General features: G+C 31.8%; 1 long non-coding RNA gene across 2 annotated transcripts in view; it reads left to right on the forward strand.

The window, feature by feature from the left end:
* The first annotated feature begins 10,220 nt into the window (after positions 1–10,220).
* Positions 10,221–18,895, forward strand: part of LOC117691039 (uncharacterized) — a 47,285-nt gene continuing 38,610 nt past the window's right edge. The window contains exon 1 of one of the 2 annotated variants that reach the window (XR_010709387.1): positions 10,221–10,259. This is a non-coding gene — a long non-coding RNA (uncharacterized lncRNA). Of the gene's footprint in view, positions 10,277–18,895 lie in introns of both variants that reach the window. The other variant, XR_010709388.1, reaches the window with a different exon arrangement.

Raw genomic sequence — 18,895 nt, forward strand, 5'->3', positions numbered from 1 at the left:
AAAATTTACCACCGGTTTCGGGTACCATTGCAACAGAACAACTTAATCTTAATGGTGCTAGACATTTTTACTTATCAAATTCAATCAATCTGAATATTATGATAGAAATTGATGACTATGTGCGGACACTGAACTTCTGATTCTCAATAGAATTTATCTTGATATTTTGTTCAAACTTGTATTGTTCGATCAAACTTTGTGTTTCTTCTAGGGATCAAGTATTGTCCAATAGTCACGGTTTGAACAACTGAGAATCAACAATATGTCAAGATAATTGCATATTAGTAGTATCATAAATTATGGCATTGAAAATCTTGATATTTTAAAAGGTTTTTCTTTATTTCTTCCTATGTAAAAATACAACCCTTATTGTGGCCTAATCGTACCCGTAGGGATCATGATTTTAAAAAAAAAACCTGAATTTACACCACAAGTTGGGATTGCCTCCAAACAAGTTTTAGCCTTTATGACCAAATGGGTTTAGAAAGAAACACTTTTAAAGATTTTATTCTATTTTCCTTTAAGTTAATAATAATTTAATCCTAAGTGTGGTCCAATTCACCGTTCGGGAGTCGAGATTGGAAACAGACTTGAATTTACATTACCTAAAATTGCTTCTATGCAAGTTTTATTTTAAAAAAAAATATTTTTAAGAAGATCTTTTTAAGGACTGCTCTTTATTAGCATTTCCTAATTACGAAAAAAACATCGTCCTATCTTAACCTCGTGATTCTTATTTTGAAAAATACACTTCATAGGTTTCAGCTTTACAGGCAGTAGTTTCGAGATTCTTGCAACGAGCACCTCTGTCTGACAACTTTACGGTGTAAGAGAGGTGCAAGGTTTCAACTACCTGCCTATGATGTCATCAGTGCACAGCTTCGTTATCAATTGATTCAATTTTAAAATGATTGGCCATAATGTAAAAACATAATATATTCAACGAATTCGTAGACACTACTGTGTATCTTTTAACAGTTTAAAATTTTAGCTATCGGTTACATCTTGAAAAATTATTTTCTATGCGTCTTGACATGGCTTGCAGCTGATCATAAAAAAGGTTTGTTGGCCAATGTACTTTTTTGCATTGATATGAATATTGGACTGTAACTTAGATTCTAATAAACAATGTCTTTTGCAGTAAATAGTATGATATCAAAACTTGCAGAATAGAGAGACCATCGTCGTCTGCATAGCAGAATGTCAATGGATTAATATTTGCCATACTGACATGCAACAGATATTCCAGTTGTACCATCCGGTCATATTTAAAGATCAGATTTGGGGGGAAAATAGCAGCCAATAAGGAAAATGGAGGAAATGTCAATTTTCTTGCAACCTTTTACTATTTGAGTTTAAACTTTATCTTTAAAATTTTGAAGTGATCCAGAAACTCAAATTTCGTCAGATTTGATTGACGTATGAGATACTTGGCCTTTGTTTACATCTCTACTGGATATGTCTATTGCTATAGACGCACAGTAAATGGCGGGCATATTGCCTTACCTCAAAACTGAATAGCACAAAGTGATTCTTGTAATGATTGTATTTTCCTACAAGCACTTGCTACTTGTAAACCAAGAGATTTTTTTATAGTAACCGATTGTTCATTCTGAAGTTGCACACTTACAGTATCTATAGTTCCCTTCTCTATTAGTGCATGGTGTCCCTTGAAACCTTATCAGCAATCAGCAATGTTGAGAAATGATTTCCCCCATTTTCAATGAGGTTTATGTTGCTTGGAATTTTTAATTTGATTTTCATCATATCGGGCAACATCTGCAAGGTCTGAATAAACAATGGAGTTATTCCACAACCATTGCTGTCTGGGGGTATGAATTAACTACTTTTGATACATTGGGCATGTACATCATCAGCTTTTATATGTCTCACCAGCATTGTACTGTTTTGGATCACCATACACTTCCGTAAAATCCCATTTATTAAATTGAAAATTTTCTCTTTGTTCAGAATTTGCCCTCCGCCTTCTTTTCCGCCATAATTTGGATTACGAGATAACAAGATTTTTTTTTGAAATATTTCATTAGGACAGAAGTTAACCAAAACGAAACTTGAGCTTGGCATGTACTACGGTGAATTACAGTATGTAAGCATGATTATGATGTACTTATTGGATATGAATCAAAGTTTTAAAAATCTTTAATAATCAAAGAGAAGCCAAAATTCTAAATCATCAGGTATATTTCTTCATTTTGAAACACCTCCATTGAACCTCTTTAACATTTGCAGATTTGAAGGCTGATTTGTTAACATTTCCAGAGGAGGGATTCCACACTGAATCAAGACTCATGTGCATTGGGCTACCTACATTTTGGTTTATAAGAGTCATTCTGACCTTAGTTACTTGACCAATGTAAAAGTTCATGATAATTACTGAACTGAAAACCTAGGATGGTGTGCAGCTATCTACTAATGAATTAATTTACTCTGCAGTGTTATCAGTTTGGAGGTGTGGCCTGCTTCCCTATATCTTTAATTGCTATTTATCATTTTTATTTGTCAACGAAATACTCGTTGGATCACTTAAATTTGTGTCATTTACAATTATGATCGTTGATGGAAATATAATATTCAAAATCATATCATTTGTCGAGGTGTTTCTAAGTAACAGGAGGTCTAATTTTGATTACGTCCACGTCAGTCTGTGGCGACTGTGTAGTCATAACAGCCCGTGATCTCATTATAGCTAAAGTTTCGACCGATCAAGAAATAATGAAGACATAATGAACTTCATAATATATAAGGACGTTTCCATGAATTCCAGAAAGCTACGAATTTTCAAATACTGGTTAAAAATTAAAAATACAAATAACATTATCTTGAAGGAGGCAAACGAAAGCATGCTTGTCAATAACGATAACTGGATAGTTTCCATACAAAGCGGGTTGTCTAGCATGGATCTAAAATATTTGTTTGACGAAACTTGTTCAAATCAATGTAATACCTTCAAGATAATTGAGTGTAGAATATTAGATATTTATAAACAAAGTTTGATGTCATCTTTTTCGACATATCCGAAGAGTATGTTATATCAACACCTTGTGGATAATTTTTGTTTGCAAACTTATTTTAGGAGGCCGATTAATTATATTTCAAAAATATTTATAAGTATTTTTCGAACTTTATCACACTCTTTAAATATTGAAAAAGGTCGTCACAACAAGGTGCCAAGAAATAAAAGATTTTGCAATCATTGTTATACATGTAAAAAAGATCTAGAAGATGAGTTCCACTTTATACTCATTTGTCCTTTTTACGCTGAATTACGAAAGAAATATTTAAAGAGTTTTTATTACAAAAAACCAAGTGTTTTTAAGCTAGCTAAACTTTTAAGTGTTAACAATACAAAGGAACTCAATAATCTAGGAAAATATTTGTCTAGCCCTTTCAAAATGATAGTGCAGCATTGTAATAATACTACAGTTTAAGCTACTTATCATACATTTATGTCCATCCATATTCTAAGATAGGTACATGGTTATATTTTCTTAACATGTCCACTCACTTACTGCACATTGCACATTTGTATATAATTTCATATGTATTATAATTTGTATTCCGATGAGTTGTAAAGCTCAAGGATAATAAACTGTTGTTATTGTTGGATGAATGCGAGTCTACAGCTTACTTTCCTTCAGCAATGTGTTAAGACAGTGACAGTCAAAACCAGAAGCCGTGTTCAACAAATGCTAAAAATATGGAAGTAGTTAATAGAAAAAAATGCGTTTTGTTAAATGTCTTCGAAGACAGTTGCTTCGATCCTCCTGTGATTGCTAAAATTGTGTATATTTTTAGACAGACAATGCATACATGTATGCATGTATAAAACTGAAACAGAGTAATATGTAAAACGGTTTAAACAAATAAAACAATTATACATTTTGAATTTTAATATTTTATTCACGTTTTTAATTTATAAAAACAAACATTATATAAAATTTGTATAAAGAGGTAATCCGGCGAAACTTTTCATATCTATTATCTTTGGTGTTTTAGATTATAAGATATAAGCGTGTGGTGCAGGAAATGACGATTACGAATTAATGTGCAAAATTCAAAGGCTGTTCACATCAGATGAAATTTATCAAAGCAACTTTAAGGGCATTGGCAACGAAATGCTCCGGATTTAAAAAATCCGTTCCTGCATTTTCTCTTTTATACAAAGAATTAGAGTTAACCCTCTTGACTGGTTTTCCAACTGGGAGTAATCTCCCGTAATATGAGCTCTTTTTGAATATTAAGATAAAAAAGCAGTGTGTCCGAGGTAAACAAAATAGGTCATGTATAAGGATGAAGCGATATTTATATATCGCTTTCCGTCAAAAAGCAGGTTACATTGGCCTCAGAAAAGAGAGGAGCAAATTCCTTTATGCCAAACATTGTGAGAAAGATTTTAAATGACCTTTCGTTTTCTTATTTACTACTGACAATTGTCAGACAGACGACCGAGGAAGGGGGGGGGGGGGGGGGGGTCAGTCCTACCGCAACATCTTCAACATATTGACGAGCCCCAAAAAAACCAAAGAGTAAACCAAACATTGATTAACTCCGATACTCTTAAAAAAAGACAGTTGACCGAAAGTCTTTTATTCATTTATTTTCATACCTATTTTTTTATATTATAGTACAATACACACATATAACGTTATATACATGAAATATTATATACACATAAACTATTCATAGCTACTTTATTTTACTGACAATGAGATTATTTCCAAATTAAACTGACCTCATTACTAAGCCAGAATTATCGATGTCTCACACTTTAATTATTAATTTGTAAAAGAGACATTTCTGACAATAAATATTGGTGTGTTACTTTTGCTCTCTTAGAGCACGCCTAAAGGTTAACTAGGAATTCAAAAATATTACAACCTTCTTCTTTCTTGATACCTCAGAGATAAGTATAAAAAATTGTTAATGATCTTTATAATTTACTGTGTGTGTACGGTGACAAAATCAAGGACGGCAACTCTTGAACAGGAAATAGCAACTTGAGGTTCACACTTTTCTGAAAATATTGGCCCTATATTTCATCATCAGTAGGATATCATATAAAATCGATTTACAATAATATGTATCATTTAATTTATAATCACATATCTCACTCATCAAAATATTGCTCCTCTTAAATATTAATTATTGCGATTTGTTCCTTGAATTACATTGAAATCGATATTAAATGCGAAATTAATATTTTTGGAAATATTTTTTAACTAAAGATGGAAAGAGGGGTCTGTAGTGTCTGTTGTTGTCTATATAGACACATATAAATTCATTGAAGTATTTATGAAAAAATTGGTCCAGGAACCAGGAACGTTCGCGGGGGTGTTAAGGAAGCATATGGGCAATTAAGCGTCTTATTTTGACTGTTATATTCAAAATCGTGAAATTAAATAATTATTTTGAATAAGATCAAAAACTAAGTATTATCCTTTAAAATAGATGTCAGTGCAAAAAAATCGGGTAGTACATTACTGCCACATTGGTGCATTATCACGTGACAACTATAAATAGCTTACGTAAATTCCTTAACATAAAATGAGATAGAACAACACTACCCCGCGGTTTCCAAAATAAAATAAGCATACCAAGTGTAAGCGAAACATCTCAGTTTAATCAAAACCGCTGCTAGAATCCTATGTTTGTCCTTATTAAAAAGTTATTCATCCGGTTCTAATAAAACCTTCCCAACTTTTATATAGTTTGCACGGAAAACGGCAAATTGCATCAAAACAACACACAGCATGGGATTCTAGCAGCACATTTCAATTTAAGCATTGATCAAACTAACGATACGTATATAATTTCAAGTTCAATATATACGGGGTAGTGTTATTCTAGTCGGATTTTTACATCGTAAACAACGACAGAGGAAAGCCTGGCCGAGAAATAAATGCAAATTTACATACCTTTTAGCGAATGATTGATAAAAATATCATCTCCCCCAGTATTCTTATGTTCAATTCTCAATAAATCACACCACAGTACTTTATTAGAGGTCTTAGATCAGTTATATTTTGAATATGTTTACAATGCTTTCCGATCAAATTCACACGACATTCAACTTTTAGTCATGACGTCATCAATGTGTAAATTTACGTAACACAAACTAATTTCTGGAAAAAAATTGTCTTCAGTATTTTTTATTTGTTTTTGATCTACGTTTTGTTTCTTAGATATTTGAATATGTACATAATAACTAAGATTTGTGATTTCACGGAATTACATGCAACTCAGATTCCATATGCTTCCTTAACACCCCCGCGTTGCCAATGCCCTTAATTTTCATTTAAAATTTAAAAATAATCTAGACTACCGGGCGTCTTTTTTATATCTAGGAGTGATTTTCGACAAAAAACGTGAATTTAAGGTGAAATCTGAAAATATAGCCAAGTCCGGAGGAAGAACTCAAGGATCCGTCCTCTAAAAAAGCAACGCAATCAAGTCAATTAGCTTCCAAATCTACAAAAATAATCAATAATTGTGTCGCCCCACTCCTTGCTTACAACAGTGAGATATGGGGCACAAGACGCATCACTGTATCGAAATTGTACGTAAACGAGCCCTCCAATATTTTCTTGGTGCTCATCAGCTTTCTCCTTTGCTATCAGTCCAAGAGGAAAGCGGGTGGCTAAGCTTTAAATGTCGCCACAAAATGAACATGTTGTCGACTAATATATAATAATGATAAAAAAAAATCGTCATCAAGCATGGTTTCTTTAGAACGGTGGGTAAAACAATAGTTCTACCTGGAACTCTCAAGATAACAATACCATGGAATCTTTTAAAATGGAAAGTACTTACATCAATTTTACACCTGATAATTTACACTTTATAGAGGAGAAGTCACATTAATTTTTAAACCGAATGGCTCAACAATGTTCAAGGTGTAGTAAACTTTAGACATATATCCTTTCTCAATCCAGCTGCATAGTTAAAAAAAATGTTACCTAGATCTTCCAAAACCCTTTAGATCAAAATAAGCAATGTTTAGATGATCGTGTTCTTCACCTAAGAATTAAAACAGGTCGCCACAGAGAAGAATTGGTGGCGGACAGAATATGTAACTTATGTGACTTGAATGAAAACTGAAACGCATATTTTATTACTACATGTATTTCCTATAGGTCAGGATATTACCAAATGAAGTACTCTGTTGATCTATCATGTAACTACCCCCGCCAAATCGCTCATTTTATTTATGAATTATACAATTTAAGACAAACACTCGACAAAGCCGTCGTACCTCTAAACAATGCAAATTGTGTTTACTTTATAACAGTTTTTAAGTGACTTATTGATCCGTTTGGCCGGGTGAACTGATATCATATTTGTAATTATGATGTAATACACATGGCACTATGATAAACCATTGTATAAATACTATTGCTATCAACCAGTTATAATTAATTAGCTGGAATGAATAAACTGTTAAAGTAAACGTTGTTTATAAATTTGATGTTGTTTCATACTTATTTTCGGTTCTTATATTAAACATGCCAGCAATATTTCTGTTAATAAAAAAGTGAATCCAAACCAAGGTTAGTACGTCTGCTGCCATGCACTTATAATTGTATTGTATTATATGATTTTTTTAAATTATATCAAAAGGAAAAATATGTCTGTTAGAAAATGCCCCTTATTAACTAAAGCATTGTGGTTTATCTGGTTTTATCCTTTCTTGAAAACGACGATAGACTTAAAATACAGGTACTCATTTGGATAGAATAATTGGCACTTCTTTGTTGATCTAAAACGCTCTTAGTACGAAGAACTATTTTTAAAAAGTTTCGTATTTTGCAGTTACTCTATGGAATCAGATTAGATTAATAAGGTATATCTATAAAGTATTAGATAATTTGTAGATAAAACACAACACATAAATTATATGCAGTTGGAAAGTTAAAATATCAAACTTTAGAAATGAGCAATGTAAAAATCGAACTACCATTAAACACTACGTGAAGTGACTCCAGCTGCTTACATTCAGGTACTAATTACCTATAGAATTTAAAACTTTGTGGGAGGAACATGATTGTGTAAGAAATTCGAGGAATGAATAGTAGTTTTAAAAATGTTACCATTGATTGAAATATTAGGTCATTAATCGTTTAAAGCTTAAGCTGACGGCAGGCATTTGATATATCAACATCAATTTACAAACTGTTATCCGAGTTGTTTTATACTGGTTCTATATACGAATTCACATTATCATATATCAATACATTTCAATACATCGCGTTTTTAAATTTAAATTGGGATGTGTATTTACATATGTGTGAGGAACGTATATTATACGATTCAATTTATAATTATAAAACCATCAAATCGATCGGGACATTGCTGAAATATATCAGGAACGCTTGTAAAAACCGTTTGTATATTCAAATTGACATATGAAGTGCTTGTGCATGGGGCCATACATCGTGAGCAGAAGTGACCAGCACCACTTAGACCCTGTTTGTATTCAATGGTTTATTTCCAAAATAGGATGAGTTGCGTGAAATAAATAACTATACATGTATATGTTAAACATATCTCGAACAAAGTGCTGAACAACATCAAGTGAACAGTTATTATCTAAAATATAATTAACACATTAGATTGTTAGTGAATTGTGTGATTTTTGCAACATAAAGTAAATAAATTCACGTATGATTTGAAATTAGGTGAGCTAGGACACTTATCACGTTACTTTGGGTGACCACATAAAAATAATTATAGAATACCAGTACAGTAATAAACATTGTAGATGGCAGTGTGTTTGAATCGTGTATTTATTTCAGGATATATATGTATTAAAGAGTAAAACTCTTTGTTGATTCACGTCCCCCAAAATCAAAACTGTCAAGCAAACATTGGGCTGGTATTTTATGATCAATTGTTTAATATAACAGTTTCTCTTTTAAAGAACATACTAATTAATTGTGGAGTTTATATTTTAGCTTTTTTATGTATTTATACAATATTTAAATGTCAATAGTGATTTAAAATATTTTAAAGTATTCAAAAGCAGTTGTTAGCGTTAAATAATAAATCCAGAAAACAACTATTGTCGCAGAAAATCATAAGGTGAATGGGTAATATTCCTTCTGTATAAGCTATGTTGATTGCCAATAACGTACTCATGGAATTATTGTAATAAATCACATATTTTAAATATATAAATATTTCAAGACATGTTACTTCATCAGTTTCCTTTTGCTGTCATATTTTAATCAAATTTAAAATAAAAATCACCGAGCATTGATCAGAAATGTATGATAAATGATTTTTGTTATAAATTGTGATATCATCACGTAAAAATACCTACATTATGATTTATTTTTCAATCTCTTACTATACTCTACATTATTGAATAAAATTTGCAAGTAAATTCCATGAACAACTAAATTTCTTTTAATTCAGAAATCTAAAATTGTAATGAACTGAACATTCATAATGTCAGAAAAACACGGGGAAATCCCTATCAAAATATATCCCTTGCACGGTAAGAAAATGATCATGGAAATTAAATGTCTAATAGAGGATTTCTTTATGTCTTTATGTTGATGTAATTAAACGAAGCAAGAAAAAAGTATTCAGTAATAATTTTACATTGCACCGTCCTGATCCTCTTCTTTAAAGTGTGCTTAAAGCATACCCAAGTACGACTAAGTAAAAAAAACTCTCATTCAATTTCATTTTTGTGTGATAGTTGCGAGATGGGATAACATACGAAGGTCTTTAATGAATTTGTTGATAAGTTGCAAAATATATGATGCACGGTAAGATTATTTATTTAACAATTACTAACTCACAAATATATGCATTGATCATGTTAGACAACCAGATCATTTAAACATTACTGGATGATTAATACCTATACAACTTGCATATGCACCTTGTATAGAATTTAAACAAAAGAAATTAAAGAAGCTTTTTATGTTGTGCAAAACTGTTACCAAGGCATGAAATATCATGTCATCAATTGTTTAAACAACCAAGCTGACACCGAAAATTTGATATATCGAACAATTCTACAAGCCACCACCTTAGTAAAGTCTTTTATACTAGAATGCAACATGCAGTTTATCTATATCATATATCAATAAACTCTTTTGAATTGTAACCATATCTTTGAAATTTAAAATGATATTCAATATTACATCCACTGAAAGATCAATTAGGAAACAGTATTTATATGCCAGTAGATATGCATTTTCAGTAAACCAACTTCAAAGGAAAACAAGGTAGGGAAATTTCTAAAGTAAATGGCAGTGTATAATAAGAATTTTTTTATGCATTTTAAATATAAAACCTTTCAAGCGTCTTTAAATAAATGTAAATAGGGTCTTCCGTCTTCAGCGGAAGACACTTCTATTGTTCTATTGTTTCTTTTTCACTTTTCTTATTAAGATCTTCCGTTTCCAACAGAAGACCTAATTTTTTTTGCTTTGTTTCTTTTTCTCTATTATTAAGGTCTTCCGTTTCCAACAGAAGACCTTATTGTTTTTGTTCGGTTTCTTCTTCCCTTTTATTATGAAGGTCTTCCGTTTCCAACTATTTTTGTGCACGCGATATCTCAGAAACGGCTCGTCCGATCTCAATCAAATTTTCAGATAATCGATATTGGTCTAAACCTGATTGAATTTTTTTTGTGTTGATGACATCATATCCGTTTTTGAGATATTGAGATTTTTCTAATTTTTATATGTGTATTTTGTCTTCTGTTGTTCTCCTAAAGTATAAGAGATATTAAGCTCAAATTTCTACGGTTGGTAAAGGAAAGATTGAAGTTTCGCATGGTTGTTTCTTTGTATGTTTAGCACTACTGGCGCCAAAGCTCGCTAGGGCTCGAAAATTAACATTAAAAAGCGTCGTAAATTTTTGTGCTTTTCTTTCTTTATCTCTTTTCTGGAAAATATTTTATTAAGACATGTAATGTAGAAAAAGTTTATATTTACAAGACCTTTCAGCTGATATCAAGAAAAAGGGACTGGCCCCTCAAGTTAGGGACCTAGAAGGCTCTAAAGTCTTTTACCTATAGCTCTTTACTGAGGGATATTTTGCAATAGATTATAGAAGCAAATATGTTTATCTTACATTTATTAAGCAAAGTAGTATAACGATTTTCTCATGTGTTACGTAATTAAGGGTTTTTAGGGGTCAAAAGTCCAAAACTTTGATCACTTATATCTCAAAAAGGAAAAATATTTTGAAATGCAGTATAAATGAAAAGATGTTCAAAATAATGTACTTAACAACAGGCAACCTTCAAAATTTGGCTCAGCGGCCCCAATAAGGAGATAAGGAACCGGCCCCTAAAACATTCTTTCTCAGATATCTCAGATACGGTAACGAATTTCTAAGCACTTGTTAAACAAAATGTCATTATAATCAAACGACCTTTCATTTGATACCAAGAAAAAGGGGCTGGTCCCTAATATTAGGGACCTAGAGGGCTCTAAAATCTTTTTCCTATAGCTCTTTACCGAGGGATATTTTGTAATAGATTATAGAAGCAAATATCTTTATCTGTCAGTTATGTAGCTTAACATGTAGAATGATTTTATCATGTGTTACATAATTAAGGGTTTTTAGGGGTCAAAAGTCCAAAACTTTGATCACTTATATCTCAAAAAGGAAAAATATTTTGAAATGCAGTATAAAAGAACAGATGCTCAAAATGATGTACTTAACAACATGCAACCTTCAAAATTTGGCTCAGTGGCCCCAATAAGGAGATAATGGGCCGGTCCCTAGAACATTCTTTCTCAGATATCTCAAGAACGGTAACGAATTTCAAAGCACTTGTTGAACAAAATGTCATTATAATCAAACGACCTTTCATTTGATACCATGAAAAAGGGGCTGGTCCCTATCATAAGGGACATAGAGGGCTCTAAAGTCTTTTTCCTATAGCTCTTTACCGAGGGATATTTTGTAACAGGTTATAGAAGCAAATATCTTTATCTGTAAGTTATGTAGCTTAACAGTAGAATGATTTTATCATGTGTGACGTAATGAGGGATTTTAAGAGGTCAAAAGTCCTAAACTTTGATCACCTATATCTCAAAAAGGAAAACTATTTTGAAATGCAGTATAAAAGAAAAGATGCTCAAAATGATGTACAAAACAACATACAACCTTCAAAATTTGGCTCAGCGGTCCCATTAAGGAGATAAGGAACCGGCCCCTAAAACATTCTTTCTCAGATATCTCAAGAATGGTAACGAATTTCTAAACACTTTTTGAACAAAATGTCTTTATAATCAAACGACCTTTCATTTGATACCATGAAAAAGGGGCTCTAAAGTCCTTTTCCTATAGTTCTTTACCGAGGGATATTTTGTGATAAATTATAGAAGCAAATTTGTTTATCTTACATTTATTTAGCCTAAAAATATAACGATTTTCTCAAGTTTTACGTAATAAGTGGTTTTTAGGGGTCAAAAGTCCAAAACTTTGATCACCTATATCTCAATAAAGAACAATATTTTGAAATGCAGTGTAAAAGAAAAGATGTTTTAAATGATGTACTTAACAACATGCAACCTTAAGGATTTAGTTCAGTGGCCCCAATAAGGAGATAAGGGGCCGACCCCTTAAACCTTTTTCACAGATATCTCAACAACTCAAGAATTTCTAAACACTTGTTAAACAAAGTTCTTACCCCTGATACAAAATAGTATCTGGCCCTTAAAATGAAGACCCTCTTTTCCTGTTTTTAATCATGTTTAGCTATAAAATAGCAAAATCAAGATCGAACATAAACCTCAAGTTCTGAAATCAGACGGAAGACCTCCTCGTTGCTCGCAACGAGATCGTGTCTAGTTATTATTTTTTTTCTTCCTATTTTTGTGCACTCGACTTCTCAGAAACGGCTCGTGTAAATAGGATCCTTGTTATTCTTCGGTTTCTTTTTAGTATTATTTTTTTCTTTATCTTTTTTTTCTGACTCCTTTTCGGCTTCATAACTCAAAAAGTTTTCAAACTTGTTCAAATTAACTAGGACTTTTGTTTGATTTCAAAAAAAGGCTAGCCCCTCAAATTAGGGGCCAAGAGGGCTCTAAAGTATATTTGCAATAACTATTTACTGAAAAATAATTTGTGATCAATTATAGAAGAAAAAATGTTCATTTTACAGCTGTTTATCTATATGGTACCATATCTAAGTCATATGTTACGTAATTAGGGGTTTCAAGGGGCCAGAAGTCCAAAACTTTGATCTTTAATATCTAGAAAAGGAGAAATATTTTGATTAAAATCGTAGAACAAAAAATGCTTAGAATAATGTTCTTAACAAAATGCAACCTAAATATTTTTTTTTGATTCCCCCAGTAAGGATTTTAAGGGTCGGCCCCTAAAACACATTTGTTCAGGTATCTTTAGAACGGTCAACAATTTATAAACACTTGTTGAACAAAATGTGTTTAGATTTACAAGAACTTTTATTTGATATCAAGAAATAAGTGCTGGCCCCTTAAATAAGGAACCAAGAGGGCTCTAAAGTCTTTTTATAATACCTCTTTACTGAAAAATAATTTGTTATCAATTTTAGAAGCAAAAATGTTCATTGTACAATTGTTTATCTATATGTTACCATATCTATGTCATATGTTACGTAATTAGGGGTTTCAAGGGGCCAGATTTCCAAATCATTTAATATTTATTCGTTTGATGAGATCGGCGCTTCTGATTGGTTGAAAAATTTCTTTGATACCTGCATCAATAAAATTTTCGCCGGATCTACTTTTCTCAACTGCTCTGATCTAACACTATTTATAGAACGGGAATTTCCAAGATAAACACTGTCAACAAAATGTAAAGTTGTGTCTGTTTTATTGTCAGCAAACAAAATGCAAACTTGTGAATATAAAAACTTGAAAGTTTAACCTTCAAAAATAAACAAAACACTTGGTTTGATTCACGAAATAGAAAATTAAGCGTCTTCTCACGATTTCGTCTGCTTGAGATCAATCAACATTTACAGCGAGGCTGGCTGTTCCTTTTAAGGATTTCAATATTATAACGAACATATAGGCATATAAACTTTCACGGTAACACTGCTGGTAAAATTTGGTAACAATAATTTTTAAATTTACACACGTAGATGATCGGTCATCAAAATAAGCGTCGTGAAGAAAAGCTATGAGTAATGCATCAAACTCCTTCGGTGAATTCGAAGTAGCAGATATATACCATTAAGTACATCACTGGCTATCTAGTTGCCACAACGTTTACAAAAGTCGCTTATACATACTATTCTTTGTCGACATATCAGCTATTTTCGTCCACATTCGCTTTTTCTGCACAGTGAATGATATCACAAGCTATCGCATGTATTTTCCTTTCGTTTTCAATTCAGCCGGTTCAGATTTTAACTCACTATTTGTGTTTAATCCATTAAATTCAGCCCAGTAGCTCTGCATCAGCTGAAGGCGAATCCATTTTGAATATTGTTGCTGTTGTTGTTTTGTATTCATACGCGCCGCTTCATTTACATTATTTACATTTTTGATCAATGACACTTCACATTTTTTTATTTGAAAATGTTTTATTAAATGATAAGAAATGAAGTTAATAATTTTTCTATTGATCGACGTATCAAAGAAAAAATTGTACGAAAAACTTTTTCATCAATGCCCTACGCGCATTGATGAAGTTTTCCGGTCAATTTTTTCTTTGATACGTCGATCAATAGAAAAATTATTAACTTCATTTCTTAAATCTTTGATCATTAATATTTAGAAAAGGAGAAATATTTTGGAAAGCATTGCAGAAGAAAAGTTGCTCAAAATAATGTTCTTAACGATATGGGATCTAAAAGAATTTGTTGGTGGCCTTGGTAAGGAGTTTAAGGGTCGGTCCCTAAAACACAGTTGTTCGGATATCTCTAGAACGTTTAACAATTCGTGAATATTTGATAACAAAATATGTTTGAATTTACAATACCTTTCATTTGATATCAAGAAAAAGGGGCTGACCCCTCAAACTAGGGGCGAAAAGGGCTAAAAATTATTTTCATTATAACTTATTTTTTAGCGATAAGATGTTCATAAATCATAAAGCAGAAAATAAGAGCTTATTATTTATAATTTAAAACTGAAACCCGGTTTTCAATTGGACGATGTATTACAGTTATATAGGGGATTTACAATGTTTTTTTTTCCGGAGATTTTGATTCCACTTTTTTGGTTAAGATAATAGTTTTATGTTAAGAGTTAAATTAACTCGTACCTAAAATTATTCGATAATTGTTAAATCATACTTTTACATATTCGGATTTGTATTTGCTAAGTCGTGCTTGAAATCGATAAGGTTTTTGGTAATTCGTACTTAGAATCATTTGGATTTTGTTAATTCATACCAAGAATAATTCCAAATTTTTTTTTTGTCTTAGTAACTTACGTTTATTGGTTTAAAAACTCTGCTTCTTACAGGAACTTCCAGCTTTACTTTGACATTAACGGAAGACCTACTCGTTGCTCTGCAACGAGCTTTGCTCTAGTTATTCTATTGTTTCTTTTTAGGGTCTTCCGTTGAAAACGGAAGACCCACTTGTTATTCTACGGTTTCTTTTTCTTTATTAGGGTCTTCCGTTTCTAACGGAAGACCCTCTTGTTATTCTACGGTTTCTTTTTTTTCTGACTTTTTTGAGCGCTATTTATCAAAAACTATCCAACCGATTCGCACAAAATTTTCACAACAGATAAAGCATGATCCGTGCTACATATTATAAAATTTTTAAATGATGACGTCACTTCCAGTTTTAGATATTGACGATTTTGTAAATTTTTAAGAGTCATTTTGTCCACGCAACTCCTCCGAAACTAATCAAGATAGAAGCTTGAAATTTTCAGGGATTGTAGATGAATGTTTGTAGATGTACCCCCATGCTTCCAATGATAAAAATTGCTAAAGGCCTCAAAGCTCGCCTGAACCTGAAAATTGGCACCAAATTTTTTTACGAAATTTTTGTACATTTTCTGTGACATCTTTTGATGTATAAATATTTTGTTAAAACATGTAATGCAAAACTTGTCTTAAATTACACGGGCTTTCGTTAAATATCATGAAATAGGGGATGGTCTCTCAAATTAGGGTCCAAGAAGGCTGTCAAGTCTTCTTACAATAACTCTTTACTGAATAATTATTTGTTATTAATTATAGAAGCAAAAATGTTCATTGTTCGACTGTTCATCTAAACAGTACCATACTTAAGTCATATGTTACGTAATAAGGGGTTCAAGGGGCCAGAATTTCAAAATTTCGATCATTAATATATGAAAAAAGGAGAACTATTTTGAAAGCAGTGTAGAACAAAAATTGCTTAAAATAATGTTCTGTACAATATGCCACCTTAAATTTTTTTGTTCATGACCCCATTTAGGAGATAAAGGGCCAGCCCTAAAACATATTTGTAAAGATATCCTAAGAACGGTTATCATTTCGTGAACACTTGTTGAACAAAATATGTTTATATTTGCAAGACTTTTCATTTGATATCAAGAAAAAGGGGCTGGCCCCTCAAATTAGGGGTCAAGAGGGGTCTTAAATCTTCTTAGAAGAACTCTTTACTGAACAATAATTTGTTATTAATTATGGAAGCAAAAATGTTCATTGTACAGCTGTTTATCTATACAGTATCATACCTTAGTCATATATTACGTAACTAGGGGTTTCAAAGGGCCAGAATTCAAAACTTTGATCAATAATATCTGAAAAAGGAGAAATATTTTTTAAAGCAATGTAGAACAAAAGTTGTTCAAAATAATGTTCTGAACAATATAATACCATAAAGTTTGTTGTTAGTGGCCCCGGTAAAGAATTAAAGGGTCGGCCCCTAAAATACAGTTGTTTAAATATCTCGATAACAGTTAACCATTTGTAAACATTTGTAGAAAACAATATGTTTATATTAGCGAGACTTTTTTTATTATGTCGTTCTAGAAATTACAATTTCTCTTTAATACGACGAACATATACAATTTTCTGATACGGCGAACTTGCAAGTCTATTGTTAAGTCGTACTAAGAATTATTCAATTTTTAAAAAAAATTTTTTTTTATTTTCTTTGTAGTTGGTTTTAGAACTGTGCTCCTTACAGCAACTTCTATCTTTACTCTCGCCACCACCGGAAGACCCACTCGTTGCTTTGCAACGAGCTTTGCTCTAGTCTTTATTATTATTTTATTTTTTATTTTTTTTCTGACTTTTTTCGAACGCTATTTCTCGTGAACTTCTTGACCGATTTGCATGAAATTTACAGGACGTATTGAACATCAAAGTACTTGATGCTATAAAATTTCTGGCTGATGAGGTCACTTTCAGTTTGAGATATTAAGGATTTAGTGAATTTTCAAGGACCATTTTGTCCACTTAACTTCTCGGAAACTAATTCCGATAGAAACGTAAAACTTTCAGGGATAGTAGATGAATGTCTGTAGATAATACTATTTATTTGATATTTTGAAAAATGCGCAAGGCGGCGAAGCTCGCCCGAGCTCAAAAATTGACACCAATTTTTTTCACGAAATTTTCGTACATTTTCAGCCCTAGCTTTTAATGTGTAAATATTTTGTTAAGACATGTAATGCAAAAGTTGTTCAAATTAACTAGGACTTGCGTTTGATTTCAAGAAAAAGGGGCTGGCCCTCATATTAGGGGCCAAGAGGGCTCTAAACTATTTTTGCGATAACTCTTTAATGAAAAATATTTTGTTATCAATTATAGAAGCAAAAATGTTCATTGCACATCTGTTTATCTATAAAAAACAATACCTAAGTCATATGTTACGTAATTAGGGGTTTCAAAGGGCCAGAAATCCAAAACTTCGATCTTTAATATCTAGAAAAGGAGAAATATTTTGATAAGCATTACGGACAAAAAATGCTAATAATAATGTTCTTAACAATATGCTACCAAAAAAATTTTTGTTGGTGGCCCCAGTAAGGGGTTTAAGGGTCGGCCCCTAAAACACATTTGTTCAGATATCTTTAGAACAGTCAACAATTTATGAACATTAGTTGAATAAAATGTGTTTATATTTACAAGACCTTTTATTTGATATCAAGAAGTAGGGGCTGGCCCCTCAAATAAGGGGCCAAGAGGGCTCTAAAGTCTTTTCATGATAACTCTTGACTGAAAATAATTTGTTATCAATTCTAAAAGCAAAAATGTTTAATGTTCAGTTGTTTATCTATACGGTACCATTTCTAAGTCATATGTTAAGTAATTAGGGGTTTCAAGGGGCCAGATATCCAAAACTTTGATCATTTATATCAAAGTAAAGGATAAATATTTTGAAAAGCATTGTAGAAGAAAAGTTGCTCAAAATAATGTTCTTAATAATATGGGAACCAATTTTTTTTGTTGGTGGTCTTGGTAAGTAGTTTAAGGGTCGGCCCCTAAAACACAGTTCGAATATCTCTAGAACCGTTTAAAATTCGTGTATACTTGTTGAACAAAATTTGTTGATATTTTCGATACCTTTCATTTACTATAAATAAAAGGGGCCGACTCCTTTTAGGGGCAAGAAGTGATACAAAGTCTTTTTATAATAACCTTATTTATAGCGATATTTTGTTATTAATCATAAGGCCAAAAATAAGAGCTTATTATTTGTAATCTAAAACTGAAATCCGTTTCCAAAATCGGACTATGCAATACAGAGATAAAGGGGTTTAAAAATCAATTTTTCTAAAAATTTTAATTCCACATTTTTGGTTAAGAAAATAGTTTTATGTTCAGAGTTAAATTTACTCGTACCTAACATTATTTGATAATTGTTAAATCGTACTTTTACACATTCGGATTTGTATTTGCTAAGTCGTTCTTGAAATCGATAAGGTTTTTGGTAATTCGTACTTAGAATCATTCGGAT

The sequence above is a fragment of the Magallana gigas genome, chromosome 9 (assembly GCF_963853765.1).
Source record: "Magallana gigas chromosome 9, xbMagGiga1.1, whole genome shotgun sequence".
Classification (NCBI taxonomy): Eukaryota; Metazoa; Mollusca; class Bivalvia; order Ostreida; family Ostreidae; genus Magallana; species Magallana gigas.